Consider the following 15877-nt stretch of genomic DNA (forward strand, 5'->3'; position numbering starts at 1 on the left):
ATAAAAGATGTAATTAAAAGTGAACAAAAACTCACATGTACCAAAAATAGTACCAATAAAAACTCGTGACACAAAAATAAGCCCTCACACCAGTCAAACGAAAGAAAAATAAAAACGTTAGGGCTCTCATAATATTGTGACTCAAAGCACGTAATTTTCTTTGTAAAAATAGTAAAACATTAAAAAAAAATTGATAAATCTGGTATCGCCGTAATCATATTAACCCGCAGAATAAAGTTAAGTTGTAATTTTTTACTGCACGGTGAACGCCGTAATAACGAAAGCCAAAAAAAACTGACGAATCACAGTTTTTCCAACTTTACCACCACAAAGATTCTTTTTCCATCTCCCATTACATTATATAGTGCAATACAATTAAAAATTCTCGTACAAAGAAAAAGCCGTCAATTTACTTGAATTTGAAAGATAATTGTTCTTTGATGGTAGAGAATGACAAACTGCTATGAATCAAGAGATAAAAAGCAAATCTACATCTCATACTATTATTCTGTACAGATTGAGAAGCAACCACTCAGTTTGAGATCTCCCCCTCCACCCTCTCTGCGAAAAAGAAGGAGAACGGTCATCAACAGCAATCAGAACCTACAATGAAGCAGATCTGAGAGCTCACTTCCCACTCAGGAGAGATCACTACAGCTCTTCCTCGTGGTTGGTGCATTTAGACACTTTAGAGCACATTTCCGCAGTTACACACTATAGAAATGATCCCTGAAAGTACAGTCTTAACCCTTGACTTGCTAGAACGACACTCCGGGGGATAGGACCCTATGTGTAACATTAGAGAGACATCCACACAACCTGAGACATAGAGACTCCTGTAAACATTGAGACCTTGTAAATGGTTAGAGCCGTGACTGCAGTGTTAGACAGCTTTTCCCGGCCGTGTGACGACCGTTCGCAAAACGGGCGTCACACGGCCGCAGTAAAAACAATAGACCCCAAATGGGGTTATTCACACAACCGATTTTTTTGACGGCCCGGTAAATCCAGTGGTCAAAAAACTGGGACATGCCCTATTTTCGGCCATTCTCCTGGCCGTCCGGCTCCCATAGAAGTCTATGGGGCCGGGTAATACACGGCCATCACCGGAATGTGTCCCGAGTGACGGCCATGTATTCCGTCCCTCCTCCTCCTCCTCCTCCTCCTCCCACTAAAGTAATTTTCGTGTTCAAGATAGTACCTTTAAGAAATATGTAACGGCCATAGGGGTCATAAAGTATTAATGTGCCAGGCATAAATGCTGCCTTTTTTACGATTTATGTAATTGCTGATGTATTTCTTTGCAACTGCTTTAAATAAAAAGAGTTTATACAAAAAAACTAAAGAAAATAAAGTTTTTAGTAGTGTTCAAAAAAATAAAAGTAAAAGTTTAAAAAACTTTAATAAATTTAAAAAAAACCAAAATAAATAAACAAAATTGATATCACCACGCCCGTAAAAGTCGAAACTATTACAATATAACATTATTTAACCCACACAGTGAACCCCATAAAGAAATTTCAAAACGCCATAATCGCTGTTTTTGGGCCACATTAACTCTAATAAAAGATGTAATTAAAAGTGAACAAAAACTCACATGTACCAAAAATAGTACCAATAAAAACTCGTGACACAAAAATAAGCCCTCGCACCAGTCAAACGAAAGAAAAATAAAAACGTTAGGGCTCTCATAATATTGTGACTCAAAGCACGTAATTTTCTTTGTAAAAATAGTAAAACATTAAAAAAAAAATGTATAAATCTGGTATCGCCGTAATCATATTAACCCGCAGAATAAAGTTAAGTTGTAATTTTTTACTGCACGGTGAACGCCGTAATAACGAAAGCCAAAAAAAACTGACGAATCACAGTTTTTCCAACTTTACCACCACAAAGATTCTTTTTCCATCTCCCATTACATTATATAGTGCAATACAATTAAAAATTCTCGTACAAAGAAAAAGCCGTCAATTTACTTGAATTTGAAAGATAATTGTTCTTTGATGGTAGAGAATGACAAACTGCTATGAATCAAGAGATAAAAAGCAAATCTACATCTCATACTATTATTCTGTACAGATTGAGAAGCAACCACTCAGTTTGAGATCTCCCCCTCCACCCTCTCTGCGAAAAAGAAGGAGAACGGTCATCAACAGCAATCAGAACCTACAATGAAGCAGATCTGAGAGCTCACTTCCCGCTCAGGAGAGATCACTACAGCTCTTCCTCGTGGTTGGTGCATTTAGACACTTTAGAGCACATTTCCGCAGTTACACACTATAGAAATGATCCCTGAAAGTACAGTCTTAACCCTTGACTTGCTAGAACGACACTCCGGGGGATAGGACCCTATGTGTAACATTAGAGAGACATCCACACAACCTGAGACATAGAGACTCCTGTAAACATTGAGACCTTGTAAATGGTTAGAGCCGTGACTGCAGTGTTAGACAGCTTTTCCCGGCCGTGTGACGACCGTTCGCAAAACGGGCGTCACACGGCCGCAGTAAAAACAATAGACCCCAAATGGGGTTATTCACACAACTGATTTTTTTGACGGCCCGGTAAATCCAGTGGTCAAAAAACTGGGACATGCCCTATTTTCGGCCATTCTCCTGGCCGTCCGGCTCCCATAGAAGTCTATGGGGCCGGGTAATACACGGCCATCACCGGAATGTGTCCCGAGTGACGGCCATGTATTCCGTCCCTCCTCCTCCTCCTCCTCCTCCTCCTCCTCCTCCCACTAAAGTAATTTTCGTGTTCAAGATAGTACCTTTAAGAAATATGTAACGGCCATAGGGGTCATAAAGTATTAATGTGCCAGGCATAAATGCTGCCTTTTTTACGATTTATGTAATTGCTGATGTATTTCTTTGCAACTGCTTTAAATAAAAAGAGTTTATACAAAAAAACTAAAGAAAATAAAGTTTTTAGTAGTGTTCAAAAAAATAAAAGTAAAAGTTTAAAAAACTTTAATAAATTTTAAAAAAAACAAAATAAATAAACAAAATTGATATCACCACGCCCGTAAAAGTCGAAACTATTACAATATAACATTATTTAACCCACACAGTGAACCCCATAAAGAAATTTCAAAACGCCATAATCGCTGTTTTTGGGCCACATTAACTCTAATAAAAGATGTAATTAAAAGTGACTCACATGTACCAAAAATAGTACCAATAAAAACTCGTGACACAAAAATAAGCCCTCGCACCAGTCAAACGAAAGAAAAATAAAAACGTTAGGGCTCTCATAATATTGTGACTCAAAGCACGTAATTTTCTTTGTAAAAATAGTAAAACATTAAAAAAAAATTGATAAATCTGGTATCGCCGTAATCATATTAACCCGCAGAATAAAGTTAAGTTGTAATTTTTTACTGCACGGTGAACGCCGTAATAACGAAAGCCAAAAAAAACTGACGAATCACAGTTTTTCCAACTTTACCACCACAAAGATTCTTTTTCCATCTCCCATTACATTATATAGTGCAATACAATTACAAATTCTCGTACAAAGAAAAAGCCGTCAATTTACTTGAATTTGAAAGATAATTGTTCTTTGATGGTAGAGAATGACAAACTGCTATGAATCAAGAGATAAAAAGCAAATCTACATCTCATACTATTATTCTGTACAGATTGAGAAGCAACCACTCAGTTTGAGATCTCCCCCTCCACCCTCTCTGCGAAAAAGAAGGAGAACGGTCATCAACAGCAATCAGAACCTACAATGAAGCAGATCTGAGAGCTCACTTCCCGCTCAGGAGAGATCACTACAGCTCTTCCTCGTGGTTGGTGCATTTAGACACTTTAGAGCACATTTCCGCAGTTACACACTATAGACATGATCCCTGAAAGTACAGTCTTAACCCTTGACTTGCTAGAACGACACTCCGGGGGATAGGACCCTATGTGTAACATTAGAGAGACATCCACACAACCTGAGACATAGAGACTCCTGTAAACATTGAGACCTTGTAAATGGTTAGAGCCGTGACTGCAGTGTTAGACAGCTTTTCCCGGCCGTGTGACGACCGTTCGCAAAACGGGCGTCACACGGCCGCAGTAAAAACAATAGACCCCAAATGGGGTTATTCACACAACCGATTTTTTTGACGGCCCGGTAAATCCAGTGGTCAAAAAACTGGGACATGCCCTATTTTCGGCCATTCTCCTGGCCGTCCGGCTCCCATAGAAGTCTATGGGGCCGGGTAATACACGGCCATCACCGGAATGTGTCCCGAGTGACGGCCATGTACTCCGTCCCTCCTCCTCCTCCTCCTCCTCCTCCTCCCACTAAAGTAATTTTCGTGTTCAAGATAGTACCTTTAAGAAATATGTAACGGCCATAGGGGTCATAAAGTATTAATGTGCCAGGCATAAATGCTGCCTTTTTTACGATTTATGTAATTGCTGATGTATTTCTTTGCAACTGCTTTAAATAAAAAGAGTTTATACAAAAAAACTAAAGAAAATAAAGTTTTTAGTAGTGTTCAAAAAAATAAAAGTAAAAGTTTAAAAAACTTTAATAAATTAAAAAAAAAACAAAATAAATAGACAAAATTGATATCACCACGCCCGTAAAAGTCGAAACTATTACAATATAACATTATTTAACCCACACAGTGAACCCCATAAAGAAATTTCAAAACGCCATAATCGCTGTTTTTGGCCCACATTAACTCTAATAAAAGATGTAATTAAAAGTGAACAAAAACTCACATGTACCAAAAATAGTACCAATAAAAACTCGTGACACAAAAATAAGCCCTCGCACCAGTCAAACGAAAGAAAAATAAAAACGTTAGGGCTCTCATAATATTGTGACTCAAAGCACGTAATTTTCTTTGTAAAAATAGTAAAACATAAAAAAAAAAATGATAAATCTGGTATCGCCGTAATCATATTAACCCGCAGAATAAAGTTAAGTTGTAATTTTTTACTGCACGGTGAACGCCGTAATAACGAAAGCCAAAAAAAACTGACGAATCACAGTTTTTCCAACTTTACCACCACAAAGATTCTTTTTCCATCTCCCATTACATTATATAGTGCAATACAATTACAAATTCTCGTACAAAGAAAAAGCCGTCAATTTACTTGAATTTGAAAGATAATTGTTCTTTGATGGTAGAGAATGACAAACTGCTATGAATCAAGAGATAAAAAGCAAATCTACATCTCATACTATTATTCTGTACAGATTGAGAAGCAACCACTCAGTTTGAGATCTCCCCCTCCACCCTCTCTGTGAAAAAGAAGGAGAACGGTCATCAACAGCAATCAGAACCTACAATGAAGCAGATCTGAGAGCTCACTTCCCGCTCAGGAGAGATCACTACAGCTCTTCCTCGTGGTTGGTGCATTTAGACACTTTAGAGCACATTTCCGCAGTTACACACTATAGAAATGATCCCTGAAAGTACAGTCTTAACCCTTGACTTGCTAGAACGACACTCCGGGGGATAGGACCCTGTGTGTAACATTAGGGAGACATCCACACAACCTGAGACATAGAGACTCCTGTAAACATTGAGACCTTGTAAATGGTTAGAGCCGTGACTGCAGTGTTAGACAGCTTTTCCCGGCCGTGTGACGACCGTTCGCAAAACGGGCGTCACACGGCCGCAGTAAAAACAATAGACCCCAAATGGGGTTATTCACACAACCGATTTTTTTGACGGCCCGGTAAATCCAGTGGTCAAAAAACTGGGACATGCCCTATTTTCGGCCATTCTCCTGGCCGTCCGGCTCCCATAGAAGTCTATGGGGCCGGGTAATACACGGCCATCACCGGAATGTGTCCCGAGTGACGGCCATGTATTCCGTCCCTCCTCCTCCTCCCACTAAAGTAATTTTCGTGTTCAAGATAGTACCTTTAAGAAATATGTAACGGCCATAGGGGTCATAAAGTATTAATGTGCCAGGCATAAATGCTGCCTTTTTTACGATTTATGTAATTGCTGATGTATTTCTTTGCAACTGCTTTAAATAAAAAGAGTTTATACAAAAAAACTAAAGAAAATAAAGTTTTTAGTAGTGTTCAAAAAAATAAAAGTAAAAGTTTAAAAAACTTTAATAAATTTTAAAAAAAACAAAATAAATAAACAAAATTGATATCACCACGCCCGTAAAAGTCGAAACTATTACAATATAACATTATTTAACCCACACAGTGAACCCCATAAAGAAATTTCAAAACGCCATAATCGCTGTTTTTGGGCCACATTAACTCTAATAAAAGATGTAATTAAAAGTGAACAAAAACTCACATGTACCAAAAATAGTACCAATAAAAACTCGTGACACAAAAATAAGCCCTCGCACCAGTCAAACGAAAGAAAAATAAAAACGTTAGGGCTCTCATAATATTGTGACTCAAAGCACGTAATTTTCTTTGTAAAAATAGTAAAACATTAAAAAAAAATTGATAAATCTGGTATCGCCGTAATCATATTAACCCGCAGAATAAAGTTAAGTTGTAATTTTTTACTGCACGGTGAACGCCGTAATAACGAAAGCCAAAAAAAACTGACGAATCACAGTTTTTCCAACTTTACCACCACAAAGATTCTTTTTCCATCTCCCATTACATTATATAGTGCAACACAATTAAAAATTCTCGTACAAAGAAAAAGCCGTCAATTTACTTGAATTTGAAAGATAATTGTTCTTTGATGGTAGAGAATGACAAACTGCTATGAATCAAGAGATAAAAAGCAAATCTACATCTCATACTATTATTCTGTACAGATTGAGAAGCAACCACTCAGTTTGAGATCTCCCCCTCCACCCTCTCTGTGAAAAAGAAGGAGAACGGTCATCAACAGCAATCAGAACCTACAATGAAGCAGATCTGAGAGCTCACTTCCCGCTCAGGAGAGATCACTACAGCTCTTCCTCGTGGTTGGTGCATTTAGACACTTTAGAGCACATTTCCGCAGTTACACACTATAGAAATGATCCCTGAAAGTACAGTCTTAACCCTTGACTTGCTAGAACGACACTCCGGGGGATAGGACCCTATGTGTAACATTAGAGAGACATCCACACAACCTGAGACATAGAGACTCCTGTAAACATTGAGACCTTGTAAATGGTTAGAGCCGTGACTGCAGTGTTAGACAGCTTTTCCCGGCCGTGTGACGACCGTTCGCAAAACGGGCGTCACACGGCCGCAGTAAAAACAATAGACCCCAAATGGGGTTATTCACACAACCGATTTTTTTGACGGCCCGGTAAATCCAGCGGTCAAAAAACTGGGACATGCCCTATTTTCGGCCATTCTCCTGGCCGTCCGGCTCCCATAGAAGTCTATGGGGCCGGGTAATACACGGCCATCACCGGAATGTGTCCCGAGTGACGGCCATGTATTCCGTCCCTCCTCCTCCTCCTCCTCCTCCTCCTCCTCCTCCTCCCACTAAAGTAATTTTCGTGTTCAAGATAGTACCTTTAAGAAATATGTAACGGCCATAGGGGTCATAAAGTATTAATGTGCCAGGCATAAATGCTGCCTTTTTTACGATTTATGTAATTGCTGATGTATTTCTTTGCAACTGCTTTAAATAAAAAGAGTTTATACAAAAAAACTAAAGAAAATAAAGTTTTTAGTAGTGTTCAAAAAAATAAAAGTAAAAGTTTAAAAAACTTTAATAAATTAAAAAAAAAACAAAATAAATAAACAAAATTGATATCACCACGCCCGTAAAAGTCGAAACTATTACAATATAACATTATTTAACCCACACAGTGAACCCCATAAAGAAATTTCAAAACGCCATAATCGCTGTTTTTGGGCCACATTAACTCTAATAAAAGATGTAATTAAAAGTGAACAAAAACTCACATGTACCAAAAATAGTACCAATAAAAACTCGTGACACAAAAATAAGCCCTCGCACCAGTCAAACGAAAGAAAAATAAAAACGTTAGGGCTCTCATAATATTGTGACTCAAAGCACGTAATTTTCTTTGTAAAAATAGTAAAACATTAAAAAAAAATGATAAATCTGGTATCGCCGTAATCATATTAACCCGCAGAATAAAGTTAAGTTGTAATTTTTTACTGCACGGTGAACGCCGTAATAACGAAAGCCAAAAAAAACTGACGAATCACAGTTTTTCCAACTTTACCACCACAAAGATTCTTTTTCCATCTCCCATTACATTATATAGTGCAATACAATTAAAAATTCTCGTACAAAGAAAAAGCCGTCAATTTACTTGAATTTGAAAGATAATTGTTCTTTGATGGTAGAGAATGACAAACTGCTATGAATCAAGAGATAAAAAGCAAATCTACATCTCATACTATTATTCTGTACAGATTGAGAAGCAACCACTCAGTTAAAGATCTCCCCCTCCACCCTCTCTGTGAAAAAGAAGGAGAACGGTCATCAACAGCAATCAGAACCTACAATGAAGCAGATCTGAGAGCTCACTTCCCGCTCAGGAGAGATCACTACAGCTCTTCCTCGTGGTTGGTGCATTTAGACACTTTAGAGCACATTTCCGCAGTTACACACTATAGAAATGATCCCTGAAAGTACAGTCTTAACCCTTGACTTGCTAGAACGACACTCCGGGGGATAGGACCCTATGTGTAACATTAGAGAGACATCCACACAACCTGAGACATAGAGACTCCTGTAAACATTGAGACCTTGTAAATGGTTAGAGCCGTGACTGCAGTGTTAGACAGCATTTCCCGGCCGTGTGACGACCGTTCGCAAAATGGGCGTCACACGGCCGCAGTAAAAACAATAGACCCCAAATGGGGTTATTCACACAACCGATTTTTTTGACGGCCCGGTAAATCCAGTGGTCAAAAAACTGGGACATGCCCTATTTTCGGCCATTCTCCTGGCCGTCCGGCTCCCATAGAAGTCTATGGGGCCGGGTAATACACGGCCATCACCGGAATGTGTCCCGAGTGACGGCCATGTATTCCGTCCCTCCTCCTCCTCCCACTAAAGTAATTTTCGTGTTCAAGATAGTACCTTTAAGAAATATGTAACGGCCATAGGGGTCATAAAGTATTAATGTGCCAGGCATAAATGCTGCCTTTTTTACGATTTATGTAATTGCTGATGTATTTCTTTGCAACTGCTTTAAATAAAAAGAGTTTATACAAAAAAACTAAAGAAAATAAAGTTTTTAGTAGTGTTCAAAAAAATAAAAGTAAAAGTTTAAAAAACTTTAATAAATTAAAAAAAAAACAAAATAAATAAACAAAATTGATATCACCACGCCCGTAAAAGTCGAAACTATTACAATATAACATTATTTAACCCACACAGTGAACCCCATAAAGAAATTTCAAAACGCCATAATCGCTGTTTTTGGGCCACATTAACTCTAATAAAAGATGTAATTAAAAGTGAACAAAAACTCACATGTACCAAAAATAGTACCAATAAAAACTCGTGACACAAAAATAAGCCCTCGCACCAGTCAAACGAAAGAAAAATAAAAACGTTAGGGCTCTCATAATATTGTGACTCAAAGCACGTAATTTTCTTTGTAAAAATAGTAAAACATTAAAAAAAAATGATAAATCTGGTATCGCCGTAATCATATTAACCCGCAGAATAAAGTTAAGTTGTAATTTTTTACTGCACGGTGAACGCCGTAATAACGAAAGCCAAAAAAACTGACGAATCACAGTTTTTCCAACTTTACCACCACAAAGATTCTTTTTCCATCTCCCATTACATTATATAGTGCAATACAATTAAAAATTCTCGTACAAAGAAAAAGCCGTCAATTTACTTGAATTTGAAAGATAATTGTTCTTTGATGGTAGAGAATGACAAACTGCTATGAATCAAGAGATAAAAAGCAAATCTACATCTCATACTATTATTCTGTACAGATTGAGAAGCAACCACTCAGTTAAAGATCTCCCCCTCCACCCTCTCTGTGAAAAAGAAGGAGAACGGTCATCAACAGCAATCAGAACCTACAATGAAGCAGATCTGAGAGCTCACTTCCCGCTCAGGAGAGATCACTACAGCTCTTCCTCGTGGTTGATGCATTTAGACACTTTAGAGCACATTTCCGCAGTTACACACTATAGAAATGATCCCTGAAAGTACAGTCTTAACCCTTGACTTGCTAGAACGACACTCCGGGGGATAGGACCCTATGTGTAACATTAGAGAGACATCCACACAACCTGAGACATAGAGACTCCTGTAAACATTGAGACCTTGTAAATGGTTAGAGCCGTGACTGCAGTGTTAGACAGCATTTCCCGGCCGTGTGACGACCGTTCGCAAAACGGGCGTCACACGGCCGCAGTAAAAACAATAGACCCCAAATGGGGTTATTCACACAACCGATTTTTTTGACGGCCCGGTAAATCCAGTGGTCAAAAAACTGGGACATGCCCTATTTTCGGCCATTCTCCTGGCCGTCCGGCTCCCATAGAAGTCTATGGGGCCGGGTAATACACGGCCATCACCGGAATGTGTCCCGAGTGACGGCCATGTATTCCGTCCCTCCTCCTCCTCCTCCTCCTCCTCCTCCCACTAAAGTAATTTTCGTGTTCAAGATAGTACCTTTAAGAAATATGTAACGGCCATAGGGGTCATAAAATATTAATGTGCCAGGCATAAATGCTGCCTTTTTTACGATTTATGTAATTGCTGATGTATTTCTTTGCAACTGCTTTAAATAAAAAGAGTTTATACAAAAAAACGAAAGAAAATAAAGTTTTTAGTAGTGTTCAAAAAAATAAAAGTAAAAGTTTAAAAAACTTTAATAAATTAAAAAAAAAACAAAATAAATAAACAAAATTGATATCACCACGCCCGTAAAAGTCGAAACTATTACAATATAACATTATTTAACCCACACAGTGAACCCCATAAAGAAATTTCAAAACGCCATAATCGCTGTTTTTGGGCCACATTAACTCTAATAAAAGATGTAATTAAAAGTGAACAAAAACTCACATGTACCAAAAATAGTACCAATAAAAACTCGTGACACAAAAATAAGCCCTCGCACCAGTCAAACGAAAGAAAAATAAAAACGTTAGGGCTCTCATAATATTGTGACTCAAAGCACGTAATTTTCTTTGTAAAAATAGTAAAACATTAAAAAAAAAATGATAAATCTGGTATCGCCGTAATCATATTAACCCGCAGAATAAAGTTAAGTTGTAATTTTTTACTGCACGGTGAACGCCGTAATAACGAAAGCCAAAAAAAACTGACGAATCACAGTTTTTCCAACTTTACCACCACAAAGATTCTTTTTCCATCTCCCATTACATTATATAGTGCAATACAATTAAAAATTCTCGTACAAAGAAAAAGCCGTCAATTTACTTGAATTTGAAAGATAATTGTTCTTTGATGGTAGAGAATGACAAACTGCTATGAATCAAGAGATAAAAAGCAAATCTACATCTCATACTATTATTCTGTACAGATTGAGAAGCAACCACTCAGTTTGAGATCTCCCCCTCCACCCTCTCTGTGAAAAAGAAGGAGAACAGTCATCAACAGCAATCAGAACCTACAATGAAGCAGATCTGAGAGCTCACTTCCCGCTCAGGAGAGATCACTACAGCTCTTCCTCGTGGTTGGTGCATTTAGACACTTTAGAGCACATTTCCGCAGTTACACACTATAGAAATGATCCCTGAAAGTACAGTCTTAACCCTTGACTTGCTAGAACGACACTCCGGGGGATAGGACCCTATGTGTAACATTAGAGAGACATCCACACAACCTGAGACATAGAGACTCCTGTAAACATTGAGACCTTGTAAATGGTTAGAGCCGTGACTGCAGTGTTAGACAGCATTTCCCGGCCGTGTGACGACCGTTCGCAAAACGGGCGTCACACGGCCGCAGTAAAAACAATAGACCCCAAATGGGGTTATTCACACAACCGATTTTTTTGACGGCCCGGTAAATCCAGTGGTCAAAAAACTGGGACATGCCCTATTTTCGGCCATTCTCCTGGCCGTCCGGCTCCCATAGAAGTCTATGGGGCCGGGTAATACACGGCCATCACCGGAATGTGTCCCGAGTGACGGCCATGTATTCCGTCCCTCCTCCTCCTCCTCCCACTAAAGTAATTTTCGTGTTCAAGATAGTACCTTTAAGAAATATGTAACGGCCATAGGGGTCATAAAGTATTAATGTGCCAGGCATAAATGCTGCCTTTTTTACGATTTATGTAATTGCTGATGTATTTCTTTGCAACTGCTTTAAATAAAAAGAGTTTATACAAAAAAACTAAAGAAAATAAAGTTTTTAGTAGTGTTCAAAAAAATAAAAGTAAAAGTTTAAAAAACTTTAATAAATTTAAAAAAAACCAAAATAAATAAACAAAATTGATATCACCACGCCCGTAAAAGTCGAAACTATTACAATATAACATTATTTAACACACACAGTGAACCCCATAAAGAAATTTCAAAACGCCATAATCGCTGTTTTTGGGCCACATTAACTCTAATAAAAGATGTAATTAAAAGTGAACAAAAACTCACATGTACCAAAAATAGTACCAATAAAAACTCGTGACACAAAAATAAGCCCTCGCACCAGTCAAACGAAAGAAAAATAAAAACGTTAGGGCTCTCATAATATTGTGACTCAAAGCACGTAATTTTCTTTGTAAAAATAGTAAAACATTAAAAAAAAATTGATAAATCTGGTATCGCCGTAATCATATTAACCCGCAGAATAAAGTTAAGTTGTAATTTATTACTGCACGGTGAACGCCGTAATAACGAAAGCCAAAAAAAACTGACGAATCACAGTTTTTCCAACTTTACCACCACAAAGATTCTTTTTCCATCTCCCATTACATTATATAGTGCAATACAATTAAAAATTCTCGTACAAAGAAAAAGCCGTCAATTTACTTGAATTTGAAAGATAATTGTTCTTTGATGGTAGAAAATGACAAACTGCTATGAATCAAGAGATAAAAAGCAAATCTACATCTCATACTATTATTCTGTACAGATTGAGAAGCAACCACTCAGTTTGAGATCTCCCCCTCCACCCTCTCTGTGAAAAAGAAGGAGAACGGTCATCAACAGCAATCAGAACCTACAATGAAGCAGATCTGAGAGCTCACTTCCCGCTCAGGAGAGATCACTACAGCTCTTCCTCGTGGTTGGTGCATTTAGACACTTTAGAGCACATTTCCGCAGTTACACACTATAGAAATGATCCCTGAAAGTACAGTCTTAACCCTTGACTTGCTAGAACGACACTCCGGGGGATAGGACCCTATGTGTAACATTAGAGAGACATCCACACAACCTGAGACATAGAGACTCCTGTAAACATTGAGACCTTGTAAATGGTTAGAGCCGTGACTGCAGTGTTAGACAGCTTTTCCCGGCCGTGTGACGACCGTTCGCAAAACGGGCGGCACACGGCCGCAGTAAAAACAATAGACCCCAAATGGGGTTATTCACACAACCGATTTTTTTGACGGCCCGGTAAATCCAGTGGTCAAAAAACTGGGACATGCCCTATTTTCGGCCATTCTCCTGGCCGTCCGGCTCCCATAGAAGTCTATGGGGCCGGGTAATACACGGCCATCACCGGAATGTGTCCCGAGTGACGGCCATGTATTCCGTCCCTCCTCCTCCTCCTCCTCCTCCTCCTCCCACTAAAGTAATTTTCGTGTTCAAGATAGTACCTTTAAGAAATATGTAACGGCCATAGGGGTCATAAAGTATTAATGTGCCAGGCATAAATGCTGCCTTTTTTACGATTTATGTAATTGCTGATGTATTTCTTTGCAACTGCTTTAAATAAAAAGAGTTTATACAAAAAAACTAAAGAAAATAAAGTTTTTAGTAGTGTTCAAAAAAATAAAAGTAAAAGTTTAAAAAACTTTAATAAATTTAAAAAAAAACAAAATAAATAAACAAAATTGATATCACCACGCCCGTAAAAGTCGAAACTATTACAATATAACATTATTTAACCCACACAGTGAACCCCATAAAGAAATTTCAAAACGCCATAATCGCTGTTTTTGGGCCACATTAACTCTAATAAAAGATGTAATTAAAAGTGAACAAAAACTCACATGTACCAAAAATAGTACCAATAAAAACTCGTGACACAAAAATAAGCCCTCGCACCAGTCAAACGAAAGAAAAATAAAAACGTTAGGGCTCTCATAATATTGTGACTCAAAGCACGTAATTTTCTTTGTAAAAATAGTAAAACATTAAAAAAAAATTGATAAATCTGGTATCGCCGTAATCATATTAACCCGCAGAATAAAGTTAAGTTGTAATTTTTTACTGCACGGTGAACGCCGTAATAACGAAAGCCAAAAAAAACTGACGAATCACAGTTTTTCCAACTTTACCACCACAAAGATTCTTTTTCCATCTCCCATTACATTATATAGTGCAATACAATTAAAAATTCTCGTACAAAGAAAAAGCCGTCAATTTACTTGAATTTGAAAGATAATTGTTCTTTGATGGTAGAGAATGACAAACTGCTATGAATCAAGAGATAAAAAGCAAATCTACATCTCATACTATTATTCTGTACAGATTGAGAAGCAACCACTCAGTTTGAGATCTCCCCCTCCACCCTCTCTGTGAAAAAGAAGGAAAACGGTCATCAACAGCAATCAGAACCTACAATGAAGCAGATCTGAGAGCTCACTTCCCGCTCAGGAGAGATCACTACAGCTCTTCCTCGTGGTTGGTGCATTTAGACACTTTAGAGCACATTTCCGCAGTTACACACTATAGAAATGATCCCTGAAAGTACAGTCTTAACCCTTGACTTGCTAGAACGACACTCCGGGGGATAGGACCCTATGTGTAACATTAGAGAGACATCCACACAACCTGAGACATAGAGACTCCTGTAAACATTGAGACCTTGTAAATGGTTAGAGCCGTGACTGCAGTGTTAGACAGCTTTTCCCGGCCGTGTGACGACCGTTCGCAAAACGGGCGTCACACGGCCGCAGTAAAAACAATAGACCCCAAATGGGGTTATTCACACAACCGATTTTTTTGACGGCCCGGTAAATCCAGTGGTCAAAAAACTGGGACATGCCCTATTTTCGGCCATTCTCCTGGCCGTCCGGCTCCCATAGAAGTCTATGGGGCCGGGTAATACACGGCCATCACCGGAATGTGTCCCGAGTGACGGCCATGTATTCCGTCCCTCCTCCTCCTCCTCCTCTTCCTCCTCCTCCCACTAAAGTAATTTTCGTGTTCAAGATAGTACCTTTAAGAAATATGTAACGGCCATAGGGGTCATAAAGTATTAATGTGCCAGGCATAAATGCTGCCTTTTTTACGATTTATGTAATTGCTGATGTATTTCTTTGCAACTGCTTTAAATAAAAAGAGTTTATACAAAAAAACTAAAGAAAATAAAGTTTTTAGTAGTGTTCAAAAAAATAAAAGTAAAAGTTTAAAAAACTTTAATAAATTTAAAAAAAAACAAAATAAATAAACAAAATTGATATCACCACGCCCGTAAAAGTCGAAACTATTACAATATAACATTATTTAACCCACACAGTGAACCCCATAAAGAAATTTCAAAACGCCATAATCGCTGTTTTTGGGCCACATTAACTCTAATAAAAGATGTAATTAAAAGTGAACAAAAACTCACATGTACCAAAAATAGTACCAATAAAAACTCGTGACACAAAAATAAGCCCTCGCACCAGTCAAACGAAAGAAAAATAAAAACGTTAGGGCTCTCATAATATTGTGACTCAAAGCACGTAATTTTCTTTGTAAAAATAGTAAAACATTAAAAAAAAATTGATAAATCTGGTATCGCCGTAATCATATTAACCCGCAGAATAAAGTTAAGTTGTAATTTTTTACTGCACGG

The 15877-nt window shown here is 38.1% G+C and overlaps 1 protein-coding gene and 10 non-coding genes across 16 annotated transcripts in view; all 11 read right to left on the reverse strand.

Annotated features, from left to right (window-relative positions):
- The window catches only part of TEX14 (testis expressed 14, intercellular bridge forming factor), a 532366-nt gene that overhangs the window by 242085 nt on the left and 274404 nt on the right, over positions 1 to 15877 (reverse strand). The gene's annotated exons all lie outside the window — the stretch shown is intronic.
- On the reverse strand, positions 528 to 745 carry LOC142747722 (small nucleolar RNA U3). Its single transcript, XR_012881981.1, has one exon. It is a non-coding gene; the product is annotated as a small nucleolar RNA U3 (small nucleolar RNA).
- On the reverse strand, positions 2091 to 2308 carry LOC142747664 (small nucleolar RNA U3). The gene has a single exon (XR_012881932.1). It is a non-coding gene; the product is annotated as a small nucleolar RNA U3 (small nucleolar RNA).
- Positions 3655 to 3872, reverse strand: LOC142747748 (small nucleolar RNA U3). Its single transcript, XR_012882005.1, has one exon. It is a non-coding gene; the product is annotated as a small nucleolar RNA U3 (small nucleolar RNA).
- LOC142747627 (small nucleolar RNA U3) lies at positions 5220 to 5437 on the reverse strand. Its single transcript, XR_012881899.1, has one exon. It is a non-coding gene; the product is annotated as a small nucleolar RNA U3 (small nucleolar RNA).
- On the reverse strand, positions 6770 to 6987 carry LOC142747628 (small nucleolar RNA U3). Its single transcript, XR_012881900.1, has one exon. It is a non-coding gene; the product is annotated as a small nucleolar RNA U3 (small nucleolar RNA).
- On the reverse strand, positions 8343 to 8560 carry LOC142747709 (small nucleolar RNA U3). Its single transcript, XR_012881970.1, has one exon. It is a non-coding gene; the product is annotated as a small nucleolar RNA U3 (small nucleolar RNA).
- On the reverse strand, positions 9891 to 10108 carry LOC142747707 (small nucleolar RNA U3). The gene has a single exon (XR_012881969.1). It is a non-coding gene; the product is annotated as a small nucleolar RNA U3 (small nucleolar RNA).
- LOC142747699 (small nucleolar RNA U3) lies at positions 11456 to 11673 on the reverse strand. The gene has a single exon (XR_012881963.1). It is a non-coding gene; the product is annotated as a small nucleolar RNA U3 (small nucleolar RNA).
- Positions 13009 to 13226, reverse strand: LOC142747629 (small nucleolar RNA U3). Its single transcript, XR_012881901.1, has one exon. It is a non-coding gene; the product is annotated as a small nucleolar RNA U3 (small nucleolar RNA).
- LOC142747675 (small nucleolar RNA U3) lies at positions 14574 to 14791 on the reverse strand. The gene has a single exon (XR_012881941.1). It is a non-coding gene; the product is annotated as a small nucleolar RNA U3 (small nucleolar RNA).

This window comes from Rhinoderma darwinii, chromosome 2, assembly GCF_050947455.1.
Source record: "Rhinoderma darwinii isolate aRhiDar2 chromosome 2, aRhiDar2.hap1, whole genome shotgun sequence".
NCBI lineage: Eukaryota > Metazoa > Chordata > Amphibia > Anura > Rhinodermatidae > Rhinoderma > Rhinoderma darwinii.